Consider the following 27559-nt stretch of genomic DNA (forward strand, 5'->3'; position numbering starts at 1 on the left):
AGTATAGGACTCCAATACAGCATCCTAATTCTTCTAGAGAATGTGGCTGAGGATCAAGCCGTTGATCTGCACTCACCATTGTTTTTCTGTGTCCAGTACCTGCAATGGCATGAGAAATGAGTGTACTGGTCTCATAGCCAGGACACTAGGGAATCAGATCCCTTTTCTGCTACGGATTTATGTGTAGCCTCAGTTAACTCAATCTCCCTATGCTTCCATTTCCCCCTCTAAAACAGTATAAGAACTATAATCACCTCACAAGGCTATCTGAAGATGCATCTCTTACGTCTTATTACCCAAGCACAAGATTCAAGGTCTTTCTAGGAGGCAAGACTGATGCAAATCCTGTATTTCTCTGATGTAATCCTGATCAATATGCCCAGAATGCAAGGGTTTATATTTCTCTCTCAAGTGCTCATAACTGATTTGAAAGAGAGCCCATTGCTCAGTGTCCCAGACTTCAAGACCAGTCAGTATTAAATTCAGTAGCAGTGTAAAGACCCATGTTGCAACTTCCAGAGGCAGGACATCACCATACAGTATCTTTCGCAAATTTACAGTGCTTCTAAATTTGTAACATATGACGTTTCGAAGTAACACGCTCGGATCATGAGTGCATGTAAACTTCATGCATCACCTTTATTCTTGGCACTACATTTCCCAGCAGGTGGTGCAGGGAGAGACTTTTAGATAAGGTGAGCTTGCCTTATCACCAAATTGAGCAGGATAAGGACACACTTGCTCACTTTGCTGATACATCATATGGATTAAGCATGAATTGAGGGCAGGGACACAAAAGGAAAATGACTAAAAATAACCAGCAAGCTATGGTATCACCTTCAAAAGTAAAAATGCAAGAGATGCCAATATTTCAGGTGAGTCAAAGCAGAGATCACATGAGAGGGAGACGAGCAGTAAACAAGTCAGCACTGCAAATTAATGACTTTGCTTTCCTAAAAGGTCAGAATTGCAATTTTGTAATCCTCCACGCAAATTATGCAATGATAGTTCCACCAGACAAGAGAGCAGGGGATAGCTTGCATAACTCAACTAGCTGCATTGTAAATATTCTCAGTGGGCTGCAGACTACTTTCGCCACCAGGACATTTTCAGCTGTATGCTATCCTTCTAGAATTTCAACTTGTGGCTATTTTTAAGAACAACTTGTATTCAAAAAAAGGCCACTGGGGATAATTTTTGTAGTATGACTGTTTATGGCTGGGACTGAGCCATAAGGAAAAGAAAAATGCTGACTTAATCTGCTCAAGGTTGCACTGGAAGTGTTCACAGAAGCAATGTGGCCTTACAGATGGAGTGCTGGCCTGGGGCTTAGTGTACCTGGGTTCCATCGTGGACTCTCCTGCTACTTTCATAGGTGAACTTGGATGAGTTACCTTGTCAGTGTTAGCGTCAGTCACCCTTCATTTTGAAGGAGGACAGGGATTGTTAATTAGACTTATCTGTTCTTGGGGGAAAAACTAAAATTTAATAGTGATATATAACAATATTAATGATGCTTATTAATTAGTAGTATTATTATGCTCATTATTTGGGTTATTATTAAAATTGAAGCCAAATGGCATTGGGATTCATTTAAATGGTCTCTTAAAATAAGATCAGGGCACAGGGAAACAGACAACCAGTTAAGGAGTTAATTAGTGTGGCTTTCACTGTATTCTTACAGTAACTATTTGTTCATTTTCTGTGTATTAGATGAGGCAAAAAACTGAATGACCTTCAGATAGACTAGTTTCATTATCCCTCCAAACTAAGGGCTGTATATACTATCTCATTTACAGCTGGCTTGTTTCTGAGGGACCTGATCTGAACATCTCAGTGATCAAGTACCTCAGACAAATCATCTCTACAGGAGCTTTTGCAATTGTTATGGTTGTAACACCACAGAAATTGCAGCCAAATGTGAGATGAACTGGATATGGCTGCTTTAGAGCTGAACTGAGAGTTATTTTCCTTTCAGAATGCCTCTGAATTTGTTTGGAGATGTTATTTCTTAAAATAAGCTGCTCTAGAAACAACATGGTACAGTTTTCCTCGATGAGAATTAGTGAGAACATTTTCATGTATATTCTTCTAAATATATTAGTAACTTTTTGTATTCACATGTGTATGCATGGAGATGTTAGGATGGATAATCACTCAAGGCCGAGTTCCTGAATGGACCTTCTGAGGCGCATGCTTTCATTATCAATTTTTCTGTTCAAACAGCTGCAGAATGTAATGTGCAATTAACTCTATAACTTGCTTGGAGCACGTGTGTACGCGAAGACACCTTTGAGCTGACTCCGCACAAGCCAAGCTCAAGGAATAGTGCAGCCAGATTTGTGTGGTGATATGGAAGCTGCAGTGCTTACAGAAGGCAGTTCAGCCTTCTGTGTGCTGCTGAGCGACCGTATGTGGATTTAAAGGCTTGGAATGGTATAGGCCTAGGGACTCTGCACTGCACTGTGCAATGCCTACCCTTTAGGCACTTTTTAAAATCCACTCAGATACCTGCTCAGCATCTCTTAGCACTTAGAGCTTCATAAGCCTGGGTCTTAGACTTGAAAGTTCAAGAGATCTGTTAAAGGAGATAGCAGCTTATGGTCTCCTTTTTAGTCTTTCTGGCTGTGCAGTCGCTTTCATAATGAGGCCATAGATAGCAATAAAAGGTCATAGCAAAGAAGGGAGCTGCTCATCTGGACTTCAGAAGTGTCCAGAGTTGCTTTAATCATCCAAAGAGGTGTTGATGATCTAATCATGGCTTAAGGACAGTTACCTTGGAAGGTACTAAATAAATCATCCTAGACAGTCTTATATAAGTTCCGATGGGTGTAATACAACACTCTCCACTCCACATTCATTGCAAAGACTGCCAGGCATTAGCACAGAAAAGAGAAGGGATATGCACAGCTATGAGGCAGAATACATTTACTAACGAGCTTCTGGAAGAGGAAAGGGCAGAAGGAAGGGATTAGAGAGACCAAAGGACAAGCATAAAAAAATAGAGAAACAGAGGAGAAACTCTGCTCTGTGCAGAGTTTCAAAGAAGAAATGCAGTGGAGGTAGACCAGTGTGGGAAGAAGGGAATTGTTTACTAGGTACAGATGGAAGGATCTGGCTGCTGAAATGGATACATCAAGTTACCTGTGATGGTGGGTGATAGTATGGCACCGAGCCTGCTGCAGTCAGAAGTGTTAGAGGTCCCAGAAACATAACATAAAGAAATCAAGAGGGGAAAATAGAAGGCAGTGAGTTGGTGGCCACACCAGGGGCCTACAAGATAGTAAGAGCAGCTTTACGTGACAATGTGATCTCAAACTAAGCTACCTAGATGTCAGCTAGGGCTTAAGATTCAGACATTGAAGCACACACTGCTGTGGCTATTCACATACTTAAAGCGACCATGTGCACAAGTACTTTGTTGCATTGATGTGTAAATAATAAAGGCATTAAAATATGCAAATTTAAGTGGGAACTGATGGGACTAATGTCATTAGCTACATAACTGACATAATTGTTCTGTATGTTCATACATATATGTATTTATTACTTACATGTGCACTTAGCTAGTCATCTACTACTTCAGAACAGATTTGTGTCATGCAAACTATGATGATCAAGAAAACAGTCACTGTTGGTCTCTGTCCTAACTATTCCTTACCATGCTGCTATTCTACTTTACGTTTTGTCTGCAGGTGAGGACATAACCATGACTGTTGCCAAGGTTAGACTCATTTTCAGAAGGCTTTCATCAGAGTCTGGTGTGGTGAGTTATGTCACCTGAGCCTCAAAACATGCACCTCAAGAAAGATGATGAGAAAAACTTTATCTATGCATGGCACTCGCATGGTTCCCACAAATATTTCTGCTTCTTGTTGTTAACTTCTGGACCAACCCTGGGGTAAGGACTATCTTGATTTCATTTGAGACACTAAATAGCTATGAAATGTGTATATTGTGTATAAAGCCTGTTTGTGGTGCAGTAGGAAGCTGAACAAAACGCTTATAAACCTCAGGCTACCGTCAGTGCAACATCTTATGCTTATCTTCTCATGCTCGGTCAATATCCTTGGGGCAGATGGGGCCTAATACCTGTTACGGGGAATATTGAATACAACAGTACTGCTATCCAACACAGTCCTCAGCTGAACATGCCACACTCATGCTCTTAAGATGAAATAGATGGTGCTATGTATGGTTCATTATATAACTAAAATGCAGCTTTCACATCCTCAGAGGAAGCTTTGGGTGTTTTTTGTTGTTCAGGTCTGAATTTCCTATCCTGGGCTGTTTTTCACTTGCTCATTGGGTTCCTAGCTATATGGTAGAGAGAGAGTGTGACCAACCAATAGCTCCTCCAATGGGAGAAGGCTCAGAGGGCAAGGTGCCCCATAAATCTCAAGGACAGTGTAGGATGCAGCTCACTAACTGCAGCTGTTGCACAGAGAACTGACATTATCTCAAGATAAAGGGGATCAAAGGGTGGCCTTCGCCTTAGATAAGCAGCCATATCCGTTACCTGGACTTGGTGTAAGTGTTTTTTTTTTTTTTTTTTTTTTTTTCCTGAGCTGACCAAAAGGATGTGAATGTCTCCCTGAGATTAGCCAGATCAGCGTGCAGGAAGTGGCTCAGCCCAGCGGAGAGTATAAGACCTCAACAACTAACATCAAATTCCCCCCAAATAAACTTTTATATAAAACATCCCACTCTCCGTATGTGTGGAATATCTAAAAGAACCTGGTGAGAGAGTACTGGACTCTGACAGAGATTTTAGGGGAATATTTTTTTTCTTTTTGTGTAACTGTAGTCAGTCAAGGATGACCACTTCTGTAGTGGCAAATATCCTGGAGACCTACCAATTGCTGCTGCTGCTGATACTGTGAGGAAAAGGGGCTGCTAGATTCTAGCAGTAAGCTCAGCAGAAAAACATAGTAGTTGGAAAGAAGCTGAAAAGGCAGAGAAAGTTGGATGGCAGATGCCTTGGGGATGAGAGTTACTCTAAGCACCAAAATGTCGTCTTTACGGCACAGACTGTAGAGATTACAAGTCTCAGGTGTGGACCATAATCTTCCTGCTTGGTAAACACAGGGCAAAGTATATATCTCTCATAATTATCCCAGACACTGGCACAGTCGCAGGCATACTGCTGAAAGGAGGAAGACATGATTTTCTTATACGATTATGAGAGTTACGTTTCTTATTTATGTCAAGTGAGCACAGACAACACGACTGTTAGCACTTGAAATTGTAGGCTAGGTTACGGGCTTTCCCCATAGCTCACTAAGGCTGCTTGTGTGAGTGGCAACAACCACTGTAATATTCTTCATGACATGTCTCCTTTCTGATCTTGCATGCTGCTCTGTGTGGAGTTCTCTGAAGCTCGGTGTGGAGCAGGAGGAGCAGCCAGGGCCTTCTTTCGTGCCACAAAGAATCTGCTTACCAGGAAACAGGAAGACTTGAACAATGCCTACGTCAGTGCCTGCATGGATTGTGCAAGGCACTGTGAAAATAACTCATGGATACCCACAAATGACTGTGAAAGAACTGACTGAACCTTGATTGTATGTAAGGCATGGACACGATGACTGTTCAGTGAGAACAGGAGTGTTAATTGATAGTGACCTCATGTGCAGGTATTTGTAATGGAGACTAAGAAACCGCATTATTATAGGGCATTACTATATGCCAGGTTTCAAGACCATTCTGCCCTGCAGGTTCTGAAGTGGTACGCAGATGGAAGAGCAGGCTGAATGTCTCTTACTGATGCCGTTTAGATCACTGCAGCGTTTGGGAATGAAATAGCTCATCTTTCAGCTGCCAAGTCCACATGTGAACTATTGGCAAAGTTTGGGGATTTTAGTTCCAGACCATCTCCGACTCCATCCTAATACTTACAGCTAGCCATACTGTTTCTCAGATAACTAGTCACAAGGACTATGACACAGTATATGCTGGCACATGGAGGCATCATCATAATACTGCATGTATCATCAGCTGCATCATGAAAGCATCTATGAATAGTTCAGACTGCAAATGGCTGCAGGCATCTTCTGTGGGCGTTAGAGGTTACAATGTTTCAAGAGTATGTCATATTTTCAGTTGTAATTGTGACTTTTATCTTAACTAGACTCATTAATTAGACTGGCAAATAGCTTTGCATGTTTTTCTTGCACTGTTCATTATACCTTCAGCAGTTAGGTCTACCTATTTGCTAGATATAATTCAGTGCCTTTGGAATATAACAACCTGATATTATTAATAGTTACCTTTATTATCGTTGTTTAGGTACTGAGTGCTAAGAAAGCATAAGTGCTGTGTAAAAGACAGTAAGACCACAATTTAAATGCTTAATTCTGACTCTTATGTCACTGGCTTCTGTGGGGCTGTTTATAGGAATTAAGGCTATAGGTGTAGTCTCTAACAGGAGAAGCAATACAAATCAGATATACTCTGAAAGAGAAAAAGTGACTAAGTTAGGCATAGTGTTGTCCTGTGGTTCTAGCAAGTGACTGTGGAAAAGTTGATTTTTAATCCCAGTTTTACTCTAACCTCAAGTCCTTCAACCTCTCTCTCCCTACTTATGAAATGTACGGAATGCCATTGTCTAATGGTGTCTCAGGAGCCTTATTGATGGATTTACCATAGCCTCCTCATTTATAGCAGCTGCCTCATAGCTAAAAGTGAGTGTATGTTTACCACATGGTCAGTGCTGTGTTCCATGCACCACAAGTTCTCACTCAGTCACTTTCTAGCTATTCAACCTTCACCTACACAGCAGAGCAGCAATGACTTGAAGAATGTTATGACAACTTCTCCTTCCTCTTATTTGTCTTTTATTGTAAGCTTAGTTTTGCCCTCCCTCTAAAATTTGCACAAGTATCTCTGATTAATAGGAGAAATTAAGGTACAGGGAAGCTACCTCTGCAACTTAGAAAAACTTGAGCAAAAACTCCCTTTTGGTAGAGAGGCAGCTGCAAAGACCTCATAATTAAAGCCTTCTGTGGGAATGATTTTGAGGAAGTGAAATTTGTATCAAACACTGACACAGAGAGGACAATTGCTAGGGAAAGAGGCTGTTAAAAAGAACCTATTGCCCAAGAAGTTGTGCATTGACAGATTTGGGAGTTTCTGACCTAGTACTGCAAGCTGTCCTGGTTATATCCAGGATATTATGTGGTTTGTGCAGGAAGCCATTCCAGGAGCAATAGGAAGGATGTTTGAGTCTACCTTTGTTCTGATGCCATCAACACCTGTTATATTAAGCCTAAGAAACGGGTCTCCTTTTATTGCAGATTAGCCTTTTTTGTATTTATACTGAAGGAACCTGAATGAGGGCTTGGGCAAACAAGATGCAAAATTCCTTTGTAAGAAAGATTCAAAGCCACACCATCCATTCCCCTGGACTATAGCCTAGTTATCAGATTACAGAACAGACAAGAATGAAGGACCTCCCTGTAGTTTCTATGGACGTGAAAATTCTTGGTGCTAGGAGGAAGAAAAATGCTTCTAATTTTGTGAAAGAACTTTGTAAATGTGTCCCAGGAGTCTTTGGTTTCTTTCTCTGGTACTGGGCAAACATAATATCAAGGGAATATGTACAGGGAAACAAGCGCTCGCCATTGTCCAGTTTTGTGACATAATTCTGAGCAGGATGGGATTGAGTACACAGCTCTAAGGCCCTACGCACTATGCTCTTTTTCTGGTTCTCTCATTTGGCCTTTAAAATCATGGTTCAGAACTCCTTGTGCTGACTATCTTGAATAGCATTGAGTCTTAATGAATACAGTCCAGTACATAATCAATGAAGAGGCCTTCCTTTCTGTTCAGGTTCATTTTAGTCTACTTCATTTTGGGTCTGTATTCCTATTTCCTCATAGTTTAATGGACTGGGTGATGGTATACTCTGCAAAGCATTACACAGGCAGCTCGAAAGCGAGATTCAGCTGTCACTGAATTTCCTTGCCACTACTTTGAGACAGGTAGTAAAGGAGATTTCTTTGGATGCTTATTAGAAATCAACACAAAGTGAGACAGAAGCCAGTCCTAAAAAATATGTGTGCAGATGAACACTAAGGACTTCCAGTTGCTGTCAGTACAGATAAAAGCCTCCTGGGCAATTTAACTCCAAGCTAATAGTACAAAATCAGTGGTGGATATTCTGCAGGGCAGTGGCAGAAGTGCTTTCACTGTGCAGGCTGCGATGGCTAATTTGCAGAGTTTTTTTTTCTAACTGCAAAAGCAATTCCAAGGGTCTTGCTCTGCCCTTAGGGATCTGTCAGAGCCAGAGAAACAGGAGAATGTGCAATGAGCTTCTCAGTCCAAGTTATTCAACCTAGCTTGCTATGGGGAAACTTGTTCCATAAGTCTCTAAATATCAAGGCACAGCACTTTAATTTTTGGTATTGAAGCTGTGAAGTTCACATTGGTATTAGGTAGTGTGGTGCCACTGTCATTGATACCCCAAACATTTTATACTTTGTGACAGTTCTTAAGTCTGATTTTGAAACAGTCAAGGAAAACACACAGGGACTCTAAATTCTAATAATAGTGAGATAGCTCAAGTTCTTGTTATTCTCTTGCTCCGCCTCAATCTTCCAGTTGGTGTGTGTGGTGATTTTTTTTTTTGTTTTTTGTTTTTTTGCTCAGAAGTGTAAGCTGAAGGAGATATTGCTGTATTGCTGCTGAAGTTAAGGCTTTCCTTTGTAAGGAAGGAGGTAAAGGCTTCAGTTATGGTGGTACGCTACTGGCTGAAAAACACTCTTTGGGTAGGTCTATTCTGTCTTTCACTCACAGGCCCAAGTCCACTGTCAAGTTTAAACTTGCTTCTCATTCGTAATAGCAGGCCATAAGCTCAGGCAGTATTAATGTTTCCTAAGCTATTTAGGTATGTACACCTTGAAACCCAATGGAACCCTGGGCAGCCTGTGCAGATTCTAAAACACTACTGTATAATATTTATTACATGCTGTGCTGAACAAGTAGCCTGCATTAATCTTGTCAAATTTAGCTTTCAAAAGAAACTATGTCTCTGACCAGAATCATGGTCATGTTAAGAATGGGTAAACAACCACCTGAAGAAAGAGCCCTCACTTCCAAATGATGGAAAGTTGTCATGGTTTAGGTGGGTGTCCCTGCTTCCTCAGCCAGAGGTTCCCCCAGTCACAATGTACGCTCACTGTGTGAGCATCCCCCGGATCTGCTTTACTACTAGCTCAGTTGCTCTTCTCTAGGAGGTTAAGCTGAAATGGGTGACTTTTCACGGAAGCAAGTAGAGTATGCTCCTGTTCCTTTTCACCAACTCTGCTGTGGGAGCAGTGATCTGCAGCACAAGGGGAGTGGGAAGACAAATGAGACACTGAACTGCTCCACAGATTTTACAGAATGAACTTGTGGCCAGGCTCATAGTTACACAGTTTAAATATCAGGTACTTGGTCTTCAGTGAAACACTGCTTTTGGTTTGCACTGGGATAGTCATTACCAGAGTCAGACTTGCTGTGTTTCAGAATGTTACCTTTCTGAAAGAAAATTTCATGAGCGTATATCCACTACTTATATTTCATCTGGTAGTATTTCCAATGGCTGAAAATACACTTAACAGCGATGTAACTCCAGGCAGTTTTAAAAAAATGTGTACAATTTCACACATTGCAGTTTCAGACAATGCAATTTGCATTCACAGACTGAAAATGCAGTGACTGATGCAACTTCAGATCCTTTTCTTTTTCTTTCAAGGGGATGGTTTCCAGCTGAGAGCCACAGCTGTGACTACCAGATGCCATCCCTCAACACTAGAGACATATTCAGCATTAACTGCATTGTTTTTCATCTCTTTTGTCACAGGGATGAAACATCCTTGGATTAAATATGGATTTGCATTTCTTTTTGTTAAAAGATAACATCTGATAGTCTAAGTAAATAACATAAATGAGGAAAGTAAATAGAAGAAAGGATGGAGTTTTAACTGTAATAGTCTATTTTCTGCACTAATTTCATGTACCACATGACCTAACCTTTGTAGCTATCCTTTAATTATACTGTTGCATTTTCAAAAGCCAGCCACATGTTGAATGGGGTTGTCAGAACACCTTTATACACTCACTTAGCAAGAAATTGGGCCTGCCAGATTTTGAAAATCTGACCTGAAAGGGGGTGTCCATTCTTGCATGACCAGCTAAATCCAGTTCTAGTCTCTTGGACCTGGTTTCTTTTCTCTCACTTGCACAAATTAGCATTAACTTACATGTGAATGAAAGTAGAAAAAAGAATAAGAAAAAAATTTGACTTAATAAATCTGTCTTTGGAATTGAGAATCCATAACTCCTCTTGCCTATGTATGTGCCTGTAGCTACTGAGACTATAATCTCAGCTTTGGGAATAGGACTGCATTCATCTGAGCTGCACTACCTTTCTGGATTACTGCTGTTGGCCTTACCAAGGAAAGCATTGTAGGATTAAGCAAAACAATTACTGGACTATTTTGTTGGCTATTTACTCATAAATACTATGATTCCATTTACTTTATTTGATCTGAGACAATTTATTATCAGCTAAATACCTGGACGCTGTTATCTTCCTCCTGTAAACATCTACTAATACGTCCCTTATCAGAGCATTACAAATCTATATCTAAGTGCAAAGTCTCAACAAACAAAGATTTGTTTTATATGTAATTTCTCATGATCTGCAAGAAATGATTGCCCAAAAGCAGGTCTTAGATCTGCCCTTTGTTCATTCTCTATAAAGGAGGGTAAAGAATGAGAAAAATGGGAGTTATAGGCATGATGTTGCACTGCCGAATAATCGCTAATACAGAAATAACACTCTATGGTCCTTTGAATCTGCTGTTAAGTACGTAGAGAAATCAAACTATTAAAATAATGAAAACAGAGTAAAAGCCAAACAAAATACTCAGCTTGTAACTGAATCTTATCAGCTGCATTTAGTTTTTTTTTTTTATTACTTCTGAAGGCTTTATTCAAAAGCACAATGATATTTTTTTACTTTATTGCCATGTGGATTGTACTCCCTGATTTGTATATGCTTGAAATGTATGCCTCAAGGAACTTAAGAAAACAACATTTATTATTGCAATGCAGTATTCTTTGCACTATAATCAGTTTTCTAATTTTTTTGTTAGTTTAAGAGATGTTTTCAGATTTAAAGGTCATCTTAGGCAGTCCTTCCCTGTATTGTACTCTTTTCCAATTGTCAAATGAGCATTTGACAGGCATTGGTTGCCTTGACAAGGTGTGCAGTGTTCTAAGGATCTAACTCTGTCATTGTTATTGTTAGTTTAACTCTCCACTTAAAAGATGATCATGCATGAAAATTTAACTTCTAGGAAACTGCAAATTCATCAAAGTCACTTGATATCAGGATTTTTTTCTTAAATGAAAAATAAAATCTTTAAACAGAATTAGGACTGTCTCTTCATAGCTGCATGAACGCAGCTATTTTGCCTGCATTAAGCTTAACCATTCCTGTTCTGAAGCAAAAACAGCACATGCCCCTAATCACACAAAAAGCTTAGCATATGAAAGAGCAGTCTGAGTGCAGTTCCACCATAAATTTTCCCTGATTTTCCCCTTCTTTTCCCTACCCTCTTATTTATTTGTTGCTGTGCTACCTTCTCAGCTGTGATATTTGAACTGCTTGTGGGGCTGCCCTTTCATCTTGCAAAATAGAACAGGAAGAGAGAGTAAGTTCAGTTTCTGTATGAATTCAGAGTTTTTATGGGGAGGAGGAAATGAATGATGAGGGGGTGCTGACAATTTTTAAAGGAGAATGGTTTTCTATTAGGGAGTTAGGCTTCTGGTTGGCAGAATATCAGTGAACGAATGAGTCACTTGTAAAGAAACATTTCTTGTTCTGTATACAAGAAAATAAAACAGGAATATGTATGTATTAGGAACAATACAACAAAACTATTTCCTACTGGTATTGCAGGGCACTGTTTCTTTGACCTAGAGTCTGTGCGCTGCTAGTGGGCTGCAGTACATTAGAGTGCACAGAGAACTTGGCAGAAATGTAAACAGTAGTTAGTACGTTCCTATTCTGGGAAAATAAAAAGATTTAGGACTTGAATATTTGGCTGTTAGTACACGGGGACCATGATGGCAATACTGAACAAATGTCCTTTGGTTTATTTTGAAAACAGTTAAGTGGTCCTTTGGTCGTTTCTTGCTTTCTTAAAGGTGAAATGGATCTCTGAGGAGTCATCTTCTCAGCTGCAACTGGAAGGCACAATGATATCTAGGGAGAGTTTTCTTTTCCTTTTTTCACCTTTTCTGTGGATGTTTCTTAGGCAGCTGAATCTAAACTATTCATGCTTTATTCAGAGCTAGGAAGTAGTATGTTAATGCTTCAGTCAGCAGATTTTATGTATTTTGAGGACAGCTTTGATCTGGTTTGATTCCTCAGGAAGGGAAAAGGAATAATGGTGTTAGATTAAGAAGAAAATTGGGACTGAAGTTTTGGATTCACTAAAGCTAATAATAGATAACAAGGAAGGAAAGGGATGCATCTGCTGAGTGGGGGACACATCACAGCTAGCTCACAGGATTAGCAGTTGTAGGAATGCTTCTCCTCTGTAGTGTTTGTGTTTTGAAAGGCTTTTTGAGATCTTGGGCTGAGAACTGACTGGGGCCTCCGCGGTTCAGGGTGATTAAACTACTTGTGATATTTGGGATATGCACTGTATGGGATGTATACAATAGGTCTCCATATCCGACGTTAGACCTTTTATACTTGTAGAATTTATCAATGAGTGAATAACTGCTGGGCAACCAAGAGCTTCTAGCTGGGACTTTCCATTGAACCACAGGAAAAGCTATTTCCCATATATGCTTTTTCTATTGAACATTGAATTTGAATGCAGACAGTATGAAATTCTGTGTTACAGAGAATGACCAGTAACTGCAGACTTGTCTGGTATTGGAGACCCCTTCAAACTGGGGCCCCAATGCAAGAGCCGTGTGGATCTGTGTGCATGAATAGCAGTGATGCAGTGTGCAGCCTGAACATCAAAAGTAGTAAGAACTTCTGGCCATTATTTGTTTCCTATTCTAATAAAACACCTCTTAATGTTACAGGACGTTCATTCCACTGACTTGGTTGCTCAGAGCTGAACATGGCCTTCTCTGTATATTCTTCCTGAGGCCCAAATGGGAAGAGAACATATATGAGCATTTATTTTAGAAATGGTTCCAGGCAGTGATTTGTCTCTCAAAGGGATTTGATCTGTGCCCATTGGTTGTTATCAGACAGTTCATTCAATTTTGGCAAATCTGTCTCACCCATCAGTGGTGACCTCCATGAAAATGGTCTCTGCATAGACTTGAATAAACCTCCTCGGGCTTCTTTAAGAAGGCATCCATGTTAAGTCTTTTTTAGTGTTTTGTTTTCTGTGGGGCAGACAGTTTCTGGAGTACTGACATTAAGGGTCAGCTTTCATAGCCTACCCATTGCCAATGGACGTTTTATATGAGTAGTTTGTGCCTGACAACAGGAGAATGTCCCATGTTTATCAACACTTCCTCTTGGAAAAGCCTCTTGTCCAGATTAACAGGGACAGAGAACTGCAGCATGTGCTGGAGGAAGGTGTAACTGCTTCCTGGTGTGACAGCAACAGAGCAAGGAGTCTGCTGTCTACAAAGGGTAAAAAGGCAAGGGGCAGGAGAAAGCAGCATTCAAGGACAGGCAGAAGCGTAAGTGTTAGCAGTCCTAGGGCCTGAAAGATGGTAGTTCTGGTAATACTTGCCCAGCCAGTGTTGCTCTCTCTTCTAGAAATTATTTTAATTACAGAGCAGCTGATGACTCCCCAGCAGCTGTTGCAGCTTGTACAGCTATTGGAGATCATGAGGAATGAGTTTGGCTTATCTCTTAGAACAGGCTTTGTAAGCCTGGAGGGGTCTAGGGCAGAGCCAAGTGTCTACAAAGCACGCTGCTCCTAATACTAGTGTGTTCCTTCCCAGTCTACCCCACTTCTGTCATTTACCCTATCCCTTGTCCAGCTTTGTCCAGCTAGACTTCCCAGTCTACCCCACTTTTAGTCTTGCTCTGTCATTTACCCTATCCCTTGTCCAGCTTTGTCCAGCTAGACATGCCCCTAAGCCAGCTTCCTTGTACCCTATATGCAGCAAGGTATGACTTGACTTTCTGACTTCCGAAGAGCACACACCTGTGAAGCACCTCTTTAAGATGGTATCTCTCATCATGTCTAGATAGCAGCTAGAAGTGTTCGCTGTTAAAATGTTAATTACAATGCTACTAAGCATACCTCAACCTTAGTAACTATTTGATGGGAAATGTAACCATGGAATATCTATCTATCTATAGAGCTTTGGATATGGAAACACCTGCACTAGGCCGCAGTAGTCTCCTGTATGCTTGTCTGTACAGCAAAGGCTTCTTGTGGACAGACAGATTTGCCGAAACTGAATGAACTGTCTGGTAACAACCAATGGGCATAGACTGATGCAAATCCTGTTCATCATTGTGACAGCTAATTGGGACTGAATCTTGGTGTTTCCAGATGCTGCACCCTACTCTTTGACATCCAGGATTTGAACGCTAGGAACATGGAACAGTAGAACTGAAACAGTTATCTTGCCACTCATAAAAAGGCTGAAAAATGTAAACAGACGCCAAGGTTAACGTGTGTGACTAAGTGTATATACGTATTTGTGTAGTTAAAGCATTTATGCTACTAATCAGCTAAGTTGTGCAGATCTTAATGCATATTTTATACAGGTATGTGAATGTTCAGAAGAAATTAATTTGTGACTAGGTAACACTTCAGCTTATAAAACTATAATGCAATGAAAGACAAAATGTATTTCACAGCTTATACTGCTCTTCTGTAGATACATGTGTTATTTTTGATGGTTCAATGGAGGTACAGAAAGCCGTAGTGGAAGTCTTCTATGAGTAAAGGGATATCAAAACGTGTGCCTTAATTATGCCAGAAAGACAGGTTACCCTGATGATAGACTAAAAGTTCTTGTATAAAGCATGATTTTTCTGAACTAGCTGAACTTTGAAATAACTCCATGAAATCACACTAAGCTTCTAGTTCCGCTTGGCAACTGGAATGCAAGATGAAGATGAAAGCTAGCAAGTGGGTTGGGTGTTGCTTTCTGAATATGCAGAACAGTTCTGCTTGTGTTGATGTTGCCAACAAATGAGATTTAAAGAGGCCATCTAAAGATAAGATTGCTTATCCCAACTACCTGTACTTTCTTCCTTGTAGTCTCCCAGTTAATCTTCCTTTGTACTGCTGAGTGGCTGGGGAAAAAAAGCAGTGCTGTCCCTTCGACGAAGTCCAGAATTAGCTCACCCTTTTCACAGAGCATCCAGAAATGAGGGAACAAACAGTTGACGGTAATAGTATTTTAACAGAGAACATTCCTGCAGGGCCAGAGCTGTAATGAAAGTAGTTTGCTGTGGTAGGAAAAAAGATGTATGAGCCTTTCATAGGAGAGTGAATCCTCGCCCTGGCATGTGTTGCTGTCCTTACGAGCTTCCTATGCTCTTGCTGTATGGTATTTTTGCCAGTTCCTGGGAATAATCAGTATTATCTTCACTGTGCAATGCAATACATATCTCTTGTTCAAGATGTCAAAGGGGTTAATCTCCATCTGGTTATCAAGACTACAGCTTCCTACTCTGAACGTTATATTTTGCTGAGATGAGAAGCAGAGTTCAGCTAGATACGGAGTAAAGGATTTATCTGACCGTATGCTTTGCCTGGGTGTGTATGTGTGCCCAGATGGCTGAGTGGGAAGTTAGTGGGAAGCAGACTGCCAGACAGATACGGGGCTGCCTGGAAGAGTGGTGGGTAGAAGTAGGGAATTTTCTTATTCAGAACTTGACTTCAGTGCGATTAAATTTTATTTTCTGCTTTTGAAATTGACTGAAGCAAATGCACTTTTTTCTAGGGTTGAACAAAGCCATGTTGTGATATTATTTGGTTAAAGACTGAACAGTCATTCTTTTTACTCCTTTTTTTGGAGCAATGTCATTCATCCCACCTGACAAGTCAGGGCCAGATTTATCGTTGGGGTAGAGTTGAAGTTAGGAGTTTCCCTGGATGTACCAACTGGGAATTGAGACCAGAGTATGGTTGTTTCACAACATAACTGACATATCACTCCATGGCCAAATTACCTTTAGCAAGCCAACTCTTGGATGCTGGGATGGAAGGAGGAGATGTCACAGTGACCTAGACTGTTTAAATTTTAACCATTTTAACTTTTGTATAAAGCAGTAATTCTCACCTTCTTGTGTCTTAAATCCTGTTCCATGTACGAGGAAGGCACAAAATCCCTTCCCTCCCCTAATCCGTCCCAATTTACTAATGTGGTCCACTGCAGTGTTTCTCAGAACGCATGCATCCAGCCCCCTGGAGCACATAGGGGAGCATCTGTGTGCCCAGGGTAAGCAGAGGGCAGATTGGGGGGGGGGCGAGGGTTAGGGACCAAAGAAACTCCCCCCACATGCTCTTTTTGTTGTGGCAGAAACGGAGAAACTGCAAAAGACTCCTTAGTTTTCAAAAGAATTGAAGGTACATATAATAGCTGTCTGATTTGCCTGATGTGATTTTTCGGGGGGGGGGGGGGGGGAAGAGAGAAGGGAGAGAAGGTGAAGGTGTCTCATTTCCCATGCCAGACACAGCTGTCTGACCCACTAATCAGCTTCAGCTGGCACTGCTCTGCCTTCCCCCTCACATGGCCCAAGGGAGGGAAGGAGGGGCTGCCCACAAGTTACAACATGAGATTATTATGAACGTGCATCAGCACAGTCTGCCATGCACAGCCTTGCTGTACTGACCCCTTTCCTAAGGTGAAGTTATGTTACAGACTGAGCCAAGCTGACAACTAGCTCCTGCCAAGAAGGGAAGACCAACTCTGGTACTTTCCTGTTTTTTTTGCTAAGCCATTTCAACTTTCAAACTTAGCAAACTATTTACTTTTGTCTGTAACTGAGTTTAGCTAGCCAAACGGGCTAAGCCCAGGGTCGGAGAAATGGCAGAGCTGTTGCAGAAGGAAAAGTGGGTGGGGGAGCATGCCAACATGTGGAAATGAAGGAAGAGGGAAATAGGAAGTGGGAACAGGACACAAGGGGCAAAGGAATGAACTATGGAAGTGCTAGGAAGTGGAGAGTCTGGTCATGTAGTAGAGCAGAGCTGGGAAAGATGTCAGTACTCCTGGTTCAAAGGAACACCTATCATGAGTTGCATAATTACCTATTTCAGAATAAGAAAATATTATCAGCATAAACTGGTGGGGAAGGTTCAAGAGCATAGGGTGTACTCTACCTGGTTTGTGCAAATCTGCTGAAGTAACAAAGTGGGCAAAGTAACTGTTACCAAAAAAAAAAAAAAAAAGTAACTGAAGTGATAAGAAGCAACTACCTGTATGCCCTGGGAATAAATTCCCATATTTCTATTATGAAAAGTATTGCTGTCAAAAGATGTCAGTGACTTTCAGCATGATGAGAGGACAGGCAGTTTAAGACAAATAAAGGCTGTGACTTGCTAAATGTGGCTCTGAGTTTAATTGCCACTGGTTTAATTGATCTGGTTTCTAAGCACAAGTAATGATCAAAGAGGAGGATTATTGTATCTTTCCTAATTTAAAGTTGGGTAAAAGTGTGAACAGTTGATAATGAGAAAAGTTTGATACCAGCTCCAACAACATGATACAGTTATTGAAAAAATAGTTTCTTCCTTCAAGAAACTCAGCTCCATGAAAATAATATATCACAGGGATATGACAATTTCAGCAATTTTCAATAGGAAAAAAATAAAATAAGTTTTTCAACTCTTATATTTAATTTCAGTAATTCCCTTCCACTGAGAAAATATTTCATTTGAACTCATTTGTTTTTAGCTGCATGTTAACATTGTATTGGTCATATATTTTAACATTACCAAAAACAGTTATTCAAATGAAACACTTGAATTTTCACACTGCTATATTTCCAGATAATCATCTCTGATTTTTCTTGTGCATTGCAAAAGAAAAAATCTGACTTTTAAATTCTAAATCATAATGCAAATATAGTTGAAAATATTACTTTCTCATAAGAAAAAAGCTGTAGAATCATAAAAAATGGTTGTATAAAACAGCTACAAGAGGAATGTATTGATTCTGTTTTGGTGAAACAGGAATAGTTTCTATCAGGTCAAGAGGAACAACCTGCTAGGGTAAATTTGATATCAAAGTGCAGCAAATATTTAAAGGAAGATCAGATGCTGCATTGAAGTAAAAATTTGGCTGAGCATCAGCACAATATGTGCACTGACGCTGCCTGTTTAGGAAATCTGCATTAGTCTTGAATTTAGTCAAAACTGTTTGATAAAGGTACATGTTCAGAATTTGTCACTGGAGAAATCAAATCAAATCAAATTAAAATCTGTACTATAAAATGTGTTTTGCGATAGGCTATTCACTTAACACTAGACATTGAGCCTTGCACTATCAATGTAGCGTTGAAATGACTGACTTGCAAGTAGAAAAACAGCGAATGTACAATCAGAGCTTTTATGCAAATTTCTCTTTAAAAAAATCTAGTGTTTGGCACTGATCTATAAAACTCATTCTTAAATGAATTCCCTCTAGACAAAAAAAAAAAAAAAATCAAAGTTCTGGATCACCTGTGTGATTTTGTTACAAAATGATCTGGTTAACTTAGGAAATGAGATATTTGTATTACAGCAGATGTATGTTGGTATGTTCCATACTTTAGATAGTTTTGGTTTCAAATTTGTTTTAAATGAGGCCTTTAACCTGTTCCTGAGAAGGCTGACAGAAGTTTTTCTACTGACAAGGCTCTGCAACCATTGCTTGTGCTTATTGTATCTACCTAGAGTAGTAACCATAGTTACATTTTATGAACATAAATGGCTGGAGAAGAAACCTGTCTTTCAGTTGTCATCTTATGTGCTCTCAAATCCCTCATTAACTTGTTCTGCTGATCTGCTTCTAAGATTGTTACACAATAGTGAGGGAAGTGACAAGTCTTGACAAACGCTCACTTTCTCAAGATATACTCCTACATTTTGTCCTGTGAAACCTAGGCCTTGATCTTCCAAAGCCTTATGCCCATGCTTAAAGGATGTACTCCAGGGTCTCTAGTCAAAGGAGAGACTTCACTAACTTCAACTGTTACTGTAAGATTGGAGCATTAGGATGAATGCTCTCTGGGGGAGAAAAAGTCCTTTTGTCCTGTTTCAATATGGGTAAGGTGTTGTATTGGCTTGAGCACAATAGGATCCTAATCACTGATTGGGAATGTTAGGCTACTTCTTAGCATTATGCATTTAGAAGAGAACAGCTGGTATGGCTACGTGTTTCTGCTGTCAATCTTGACTACCTTCTCCTCTGGTCTCTTCCTGTTTCCTGTTTTCTTTGAGGGGAAAAATGGAGCTACAGCCCCTTTATCTGGGAATATTTGAATGGGAGAGGAGAATGGCAGTAGTGCCTCTCCTGTCATTCACCACCCAGGGCAGCACACTTGCTCAGGATCACAGCTTCTTCCTCACTTCAAACCGTACCACAACTACAGGCAGCCCCTCTTCTAGTTACCTCTGAACCTCAACTGAAGTTCTCCAGCAGCCATAGCAGTATGCCACCTTTAGGTTAATCACTGCTGTCCCATTTTATGGGTAAAGAACAACATTTTGTCCTTCTGGCACAAATTTTACTTTATTTTCCTCACTGAAAAGTAAGGGGCGGGGAGGGAGGGGTTAAAGGTATTCTCAAGCAGAACAGTTTGCTGATCTCTAAAACTAAGTGCAAGTGCACCAGCAGGTCTGAAATGCAAATACATTGATTTGCAGCAATTGAATATCTGGGCCTGACATTTATTTTTAAATGTTAATACCAATGGACGAGTTGCTGATTATAATGGCACTTACACTACCAGTGACATTGGAAGTCTTATGTAGTATTCTTACTGATTGTGAACTTCCATAGTATTCCGTATCAAGCTGCAAGCTTAACATAGTCTCACTTTCTGATGTGTATATCATTTGCTTTTTACACAGCTGAACTATTAGTGTCAGCTGAGTGGAAATGAAATTGGAATTAAACCTACAAAAGGAAGTACATGTTGTTATATTTGCCATTTCAACAGCTACCTTGAAATGCTTGATCCCCAGGATAAAATTTACAGCTCTGAGTTAAGGCCATGCCTGAATTTACTGTGGAGCACTTGGGAAGAATTAGGTATGCTTCAGAATGGGATTCACAATAACCAGAGCACTGCACAATTAACTGCTTAAAATAAGTAGTAGGAGAATGCTGAGGACAGATGTTTATTTTAAGCTAATGTGATGCATAGCTTAGATGCCTCCTCACTAATCTTGAATAACATCCTTCCTCCATAAACAAAGAGGGAAAAAAAAAATCTATTCTTGTGTCCACAGTGACATGACTGTTTGGCTGCTCAGGAGCAGTATTGCTTAAGCTGAGAAACAGCCCAGAAGAGAAGTCAAGTTACTTCTCAGCAGAATAGTTCCTCCAGCCAGTCCCTGGTACGCAGATGCTCGTATGACCACAGTGAAGGGTGGTAGAGGGCAGACAGTGACACAGCGACTGCTCAGGCTGGCATTGCTGCCCAGAAGGTCACTAGGAATTTTTGCTTTGAAAGAGTAAAACCCTCTGAACTCTCTTGGGCAACCTTCTTCAGCGCTTGCAAAATCTCTGCTCATGTTGTTCTGACATGACACGGCTCTGTCAGCCAGCCTGCGGTTTGATTTAGCTATCTGCTAGGTCCAACTGTCCTGTACTGTGTTCTTTCCTTCTTCTTTAACCAGGAAGAAAAACTCCTAAAATTTCAACTCTCTGATATTTAAATGATCAGGGGATCCAGAACTGTCATAACAAAGGTGTATATTTATGCACAGTGCATATGTTTATATCTCGCCCACACACTCTGACTGCGTTTTCATGTATGTTCAGCTCTCTAATCCTCTCTCCAGAATTTCTTATCACATTCTCAAATGTTAAGAGGCAGCTGTTGCGTGCTAAGCAGGTTACTACTGTTACTACTTACACAAGCAGTAATTTCCCGTGATCAGCTGTTTATGTAGCCACAGTTTCTCTACAGAACAGAAATCTCTCTAAGTAGGTGAAAATGATGATAATTTTCATGAGTATTTCCTAGTTGATTAATGATTGTGCTGCAATACAAAATTCAAAATGTACTATAACTGCTAGAAAGCATTCGACCTCAGAAATGTTTACTTATCTACATATCTATCTGTGGAATTATTCCCTGAATTTTATTGATTTTAGACTCAGGAAGAAAAATATTGCTCCTTAGAGCAGTAACAGATTTGAAGTTTTTTCTTCGGCCAAGACCACAGAGGAGACTTTGCCTCACCTGAAAGGCAGAATCTGTCTCAGCAGTGCTGATCATTAGGCCTTTTAATGCCAAGATATTAGGTCTATAAGACATAACATTATTTGCCACCCAGCAATTACTGGATATATTATTATATGTAACAGAAATGCCATAGTCTAAGGCAGAAAGTAGATGTTTTAGTAGCCCTTTACAAACTTGCGTCCTGCAAGACAAGATTTGAAAAATATTTCTCTAGTGGCTAACTGAATTCCTCTTAGAGCTTCAGTTAGCTGTAGCGTATTTTCTTAGTTTCCTGCCTTAAAGAATTCCAAGTCCTTTTAAAATAACAACACTGTTGTCGTCTCACGTTTGTAGGCTATATAAAGCACTGTGGGGTCTTTGGCAATAAACTATTGCCACATACGTATCAGGCCACAAAGTTATGAAGCAAAAATGCTATGAAAATGTAGCATACAAAAAATGGATGACGTTAATGTGAAATAGTATTAAGCTATTTGTTTTATGGAATAGTTATGAAGTTATGAAGAGTAAAGGCAGCAAATTATCAAAACTGAGAAGCAAGTTGTAACCTTCAAGATTTATTTATCTGAGAATGAAAAACACAGATCACCATCAAAGAATTCAAGATATGAAAATTAATTTTTTCTCCCACTAGAACCAGTTAAACGGGTTTCCATCCACTCTCAAGAATGAAAACATAAGCGCTGGAGGATTTTACTGATTTTTTTGAAGTAAACACAAGAAGCAAGGCCCTACTCACAGAAGTTGGTCACTGTTTTGCATTTCTTTAGCACAAGGAGGGTACTTGTACGTCTGCCTATAGCTAGTTCCTGATTATTGGTGAGTAGGTTACAGTGGGTAGGTTATATGTGCTATGGGCTAGGCCCTTGCTTCCCTAGGAGCATAGTGATGCAGAGTGCATGATGCGCAAGATATGCCCCTTGCACCACACTCCTCTCTGCCTGCTGTAATTTAAAACTGCTTCTGTTACTGAGAGGGGCCTGTTTACAAAAGTTTGTCAAAGGTGAATGTGCTGAATAAGTTTTATAGGTTAGTTAACACATGTTTTGTATTATCTTTTTTTAAGTTCAGATTACCACATCTCTCCTCCCCACCCCATCACTTTGAGTAACTCAGGGTTGAGGGTTGGCAGTAGAATTAACATTACAACAGATAACATTTTTAGAACGTGGGATATTCTTAGATTTGAGGAACTCCTACATATTTTGAGAATCAGTAATAGTTACAGAATGGTTCACACAGTAGCAGCCAAAGTAACCAAAGGAAGCACTTCCAGCGTAGCTTCCAAAGTTAAGTTCCCAGTTTTCTGAAAGCATTCAGCACAAAAAAGGTGGCAATGAGATTTTTCAAAAGCTGGCCCTGCTATCCCTGTGCTTCAGTCATAATATTGAGAAAAGAGAGGTCTGCCTCTACAGAAGAGCTTACAGTGTTGGATCCTAACAAAGGTATGTGAAATGGCTGGTGGTTTTTTTTAAGATGAGACAGAGCTGTTTTACTTCTTAAAAGAGATTACGGCAGAAGTCCAGAGAAAACTCTAAAGGTTGCTTTACCTACGTGGTTTTAGGTTTTGTATTGCTCTGAACTTCTTCAAATCATTATGACTGATTTCCTTGTGTGGAAATGTGCCCACAGTCACAACTAAAACTCAGAGGAGAACAGTCCTCTTAGCTTAGTTCAAAGCAGTCATTACGATTATGCTCTGAAGTCTAAAAACTTCACTAGAATGACTCAGAAATTATCAGCATCTACGGTATTAGCTCTCTACAAACCACTTTTGAGATCATCCTCTTACACTTCTACTGCCTCAGTAAGCCCTACCATGATCTCTCAGGAATTTAATCACCAAAACATTGACCTAAACCCCAAAGTCTTGCTCAAAAGCTAACAAGATCAGGCCCAAGGGGAAAGCAGGTCACTATCTTTCACTAGAAAAGACCTACTTTCCATCTCTTGCCAATGAAACCTGAGAGTAGTTAACCTGAGACTGCTGCAGGCTTAATGGGTCATAATATGACATGTGATGAGGAAAAAAAAAAAAAATCCCACATAAACTGCCTGTGTCGTTGGTTAATACCACTGGAAGCCAGTAACGGAGTAAGAACAACTTTTGTGCCAATTATAGCTTCACTGTAAAGGTTAACATAGAGTGTAGTGAGGGCATTTGAATTGGAGTTCCCAAAGTCTTGCAATCAGATGAAAAAACTGCAAGAACTCATTTTGGCCAGGAACATTTAAATATTCTTTTTCTGCCTCTGCTTCTTAGAAGCCACATGGCAGAAATAGGTGAAGAGAGCAATGTGCATGTAGAGTACTGGTGCGAGGACTGAAAAGGCATTCCTTGTCCAGCTCATTTGTATCATAGTATTTGTCCTCAGCCTACCTCTCTCTGTAACCCAATACTTTTACTTCCCTGCTTTGTGGTTCTTCATACACGTTGAATAGTCGATACTTTGGTCTTTTGGTCATGGATCTAATAGGAATTCCTCTAGTGTGTGCCGCAGTAATACAGGATAATCGTGATAAAGGAGCAGTATTCATTTCTGTTACTGATTATAATTCATTCCTCTTACAAATTGGCATCTTCAGAGGTACATAAATGGGAGTAACCTGAATAACAGAGATACCATATTCTTTCTCCACTGATGCCAGTAATTGTCTATCCATGTGTTCACAAGGGGTGAACCTACAGCATCCCACATAAGAGATCTCAAAGGGCATGAAACCCATTCCTTTGTTTTGTTCTTTGGATCCTTTTAGGAACAGGAGAATGAGGCTTCCTATCTTGAGACAAGGTTGGGCTTTTCACCACAGGCACGTAAATTACATCAACTTTGTGTTTCTTCAGAACGTTTTTACAATATAATGTTCCTAGAGCACGGATCATTTTCTATTTTTTTGATGTTTCTATTCATTGAGTAGATCATAAGTTGATAAGGCGAGCCCAAAGTCCTCTCACACACATACACACACATGACAGAGTGTACTAGTGAGTTAAGGTGTGAACTCTAAAAATCCTAGAGTAAGTACTTTGCTATCATTTTAGGCAAGCACTAAGCTATTAATCTGATCTAGCACTCAGGAAGTTAGACCCAGCTTTGAAACTGGCCTTGCTGAGTGATACTGGGCAGACTTCGCTACTGTGTCCTTTCCCCCCTCTCCCATGAAAATGGATATCATGGTATGTCATTTCCTTGTAAAATGCTTTATGAAAAGTGCTATGTGAGAGATCGATGATTATTAATGAGTTCCTCGAAGTTATGGAGAAGGTTCACTGTTTCCAAGCAGGGCTGACGACTTACTTTCTTGAGCTCATCTCCTTCCCTCTCTGGTGAGAGATCAGAGTTTCAAGGTTGGCCAAGATCTCAGACTTGATCATTTGTTACCTGTTCGGTAGTGCTCCTATTTGTACTCTATTCTATGTAGTTCCTTTTTCTATCAATTATATGCCTTCATTAAATTTAGTGCTTAAAACACACCTTTCTTCTGAGGAGTTAAAAGCACTCTGAGGAGTTTACAAATGCCCTATCAGTTTCTCTGTTCTTTTACGATAGTAGATTTGATTTAATCAATATCTTAGGAAAATAACACACCTACATCATAATTAACGTGGCAGCTAAATGGAAAGGATTAATGGAGAAGCTTTCAGGGGCTAAATGATGGACAGATGGCACACCCATACATGCCAGACATTGGTCTGGGTTGACATCTGTTTACAGAACTTTGTAAGCTGTGTTCAGATTTCCTGGTAGGTTTTACCAGGGTCAAGCTACACTTGATTTCTGTACCTGGCCTTTGCGGTCATCATTTCATTTCCCTGTTCTTATTGAGAAATGATTATGGAGTAGATTCAAGAAAGGATTTATATGTCTGCAGTACAGATTGCAGCACAGTATTTGTAGTGATGCTTGAGATCAATGAGACACTCTTGAAACTGCATATTGTATAACTGCAGTAGGGTTGGTTGGTAGTGGCTATGATGAGGTTGCATCAGCTAACTCAGATGGCTCTTTTTTTAGAGCTAGCTCAAAGATCTTTACCCTAAACAGCTATGTGCTGTGCAGACAAACCAATAGTTGGAATTAAGTGCATAAACATTAAAATGTGAACTGAAAAAAAAAAACAAAGGAAGGAATTAGAACAAGTTTTGAGAGGAAGGATAACTATCTTCATAAGCCTGGAGATAAAAGGGAGATGAGCTAGACAGTGATTAGCCAAAAGTATAGTGAGTTAAACTAATCTACCTTTTTGGTAAGATAGCTGATTTTCCAGGGAAAGGAAATGCAATCCATCCTGTCTATTTGTGCCTCTGCTGATATTCTGTCTGAGAAGCCATTTGCTAAGCTGGGGAAGATGGAGGGGGATGTGTACTAGACAAATAGATCTGTTAGGGAGCAGCTTAAGGGGATAGAAATTGGTTTTGAGAAAAGAATAGGTATCAAGCAGGAAGGGGAGCACAGTGTTGGGAGCAAACCTGGTGTTGTGCACTGGGGATAGTAATATATACGTTTAAAAAATTAGACTAAGCTGAGGTGGGGAAGAACCTGTTTCTTCTGAGTCATCCGAATTAGTGATGCAGCTTCCCCACTAAAGATTGGCTCTAGTGAAACCTTCTCTGAAGGACTGGTTACAGTGCTGATCAGGGAGGATTCGTAGCATCTTCCTTGTGAGAGGAATTTAAGAGCTCAGCTGGCTGAGTATCACAGAATGAGAGCTGGCAGGGAATATGGCTGACAGCTCCAAACACGCTGGGGAAAGAAAGGAGCTACTAAAGTAGAAGGACAAAGTTAGTACAAGAGCAGATGGAGATGAACTGGCCAGGTACAACTTAAGAGTGAAAATGAGAAGATTCTTTCTATTAAAAAAGAAGAGGTTCAGGAACAGCCTTCCTGTGACAGTTTAGGAATACAAACTGTTAAAATGAGATGATGTCTACATGAAAAATTGAGGAGTTTAAACCTGATAAACCAATTTACAGGATAATGTTCCTAAAATCCCCTACTCAGCTGCTATTTAACTGGCTCTCCATGTGAAATTTCCACAGATGTTCAAAACTGTCCCTTTCTGAATGCCTCAGTGTCCCTTTCCCAAGAGCCTGGATTAAGAAATGGCACTCTTCTACTTAAGCTATAAGTACAGTGTGTGAGAGGGCACACGGATAGACTAGAGAATGCAGTGGAGCTGGCCCTTTCCTTTAGAAGAGAATGGAAAGAAAGTAGTTGCCGCACTCACCTTTTTAATGAAATAGGCTTCAAGAAGTGTGGGATGTGGCTTCATATCTATTTTCAGCTCCCTCCTTCCCTCTGAAGCAAAATGGGTTTGGTTTCACACCTTCTGCTTCCCTAAATGACAAGCCTAAATGACAGGCAGGATTGGGATTGGGACACTTAGTGCTCTCTCTGTTGAAATGGTAGAACTAGGAATGAACATGGTGCACGGCGCAGCAGCAGAAGGGTGGCTGGAGAGCTAAGTTGCCAAAAGGAAAATTTAAAGTATGGGCCAGTGGTTGTGGTGGTCACTTGGAGGAATCCTGAGTCTCTCACCATATTGTGTGTTTTATCTAGCAATTGTTTGAAAATTTTCTGAGTAAAACTAGTGATTGCTCAGCGTGGCTTCAAACCATTTCAGGCTGAAGGGCTTGAATCAGGCTGTCTCTTCCTGGGAGTGTGCTCTGTATTATTAAGAATTGCACAACACAACCTCCCCCAGCTGTATTTCTGAAGTATGATACTCTGACGCTTTTGAGATGCTGTTAAATTCCACTGCTGGGATATGACAGTGGATGCAAGTAGCTAAAGAAGTTTTCTGTGGCCACGAGTGAGGCAATTAAACCCTAAAGGATTTCAGTGGAGTGCTGTTCTCCGTGTTTTCATAGTCCAGCTCTGGGCAGCTTCCCAGTGGGTGAGCTGGTTGTTGTGGATTCCTCTCTGGGGTGCTCACCCTCTCCAGCGAGGAGGGTGAGCCTGCAGAGCAAGCCTACTGGAGTATCTGGGATTTTCTGGAGATGGGGACAAGGTTAGGTTCACTACCAGTTCATCTCACAGTTTTTAGAGGAAATCAGTACATTTTACAGAGAGTTAAGTCCTACCTGGAAGCGTTCAGATGGCTTTTGAGAACTTCCAGAGGACGTCAGTAGGGCGTATCTACACTTAGGGCGTATCTACAGCC

At 40.4% G+C, this 27559-nt stretch overlaps 1 protein-coding gene across 1 annotated transcript in view; it reads left to right on the forward strand.

The window, feature by feature from the left end:
- Positions 1 to 3700: 3700 nt before the first annotated feature.
- Positions 3701 to 27559, forward strand: part of LOC104146640 (patatin-like phospholipase domain-containing protein 2) — a 47483-nt gene continuing 23624 nt past the window's right edge. The window contains exon 1 of the mRNA XM_068951225.1: positions 3701 to 3901. The gene's annotated coding sequence lies outside the window, so the exon portion shown is untranslated. The remainder of the gene's footprint in view (positions 3902 to 27559) is intronic.

Source organism: Struthio camelus, chromosome 1 (genome assembly GCF_040807025.1).
Source record: "Struthio camelus isolate bStrCam1 chromosome 1, bStrCam1.hap1, whole genome shotgun sequence".
In the NCBI taxonomy this organism is placed as follows: Eukaryota; Metazoa; Chordata; class Aves; order Struthioniformes; family Struthionidae; genus Struthio; species Struthio camelus.